Below are 391 nucleotides of genomic sequence, written 5' to 3' on the forward strand. Positions count from 1 at the left end.
GGCTCCCCTTTCTCCATGGAGGAGCCTTAATAGTTCTGTCTGGATAGAATTTATCCCTGGTTTATATCTGACTCCCTTACAGACCTGAGGAAGAGGTTTCTTCTTCTTCTTCTTTTTAGTTTTTATTTTATTATTTTGGCCACACAGCATGTGGGATCTTAGTTCCCTGACCAGGGTTTGAACCTGTGCCCCCCTGCTTTGGAAGCATGGGGTCTTAACCACTGGACCACCAGGGAAGTCCTAAGAAGAGGTTTCTAATTGACTAAGAACTGTGCGATCGAGATAGGAAATGGGGAAGGAACAGAATATGAAAAAATTGTTCCTGACTTGACACTTTTAAGATTTACCTTAAATTAGTGATTGAGCTCAGGGTCTGTAAGACTTTGCTTAT

The sequence above is a fragment of the Bison bison genome, unplaced genomic scaffold, assembly GCF_000754665.1.
Source record: "Bison bison bison isolate TAMUID 2011002044 unplaced genomic scaffold, Bison_UMD1.0 scf7180017863955, whole genome shotgun sequence".
Lineage (NCBI taxonomy): Eukaryota > Metazoa > Chordata > Mammalia > Artiodactyla > Bovidae > Bison > Bison bison.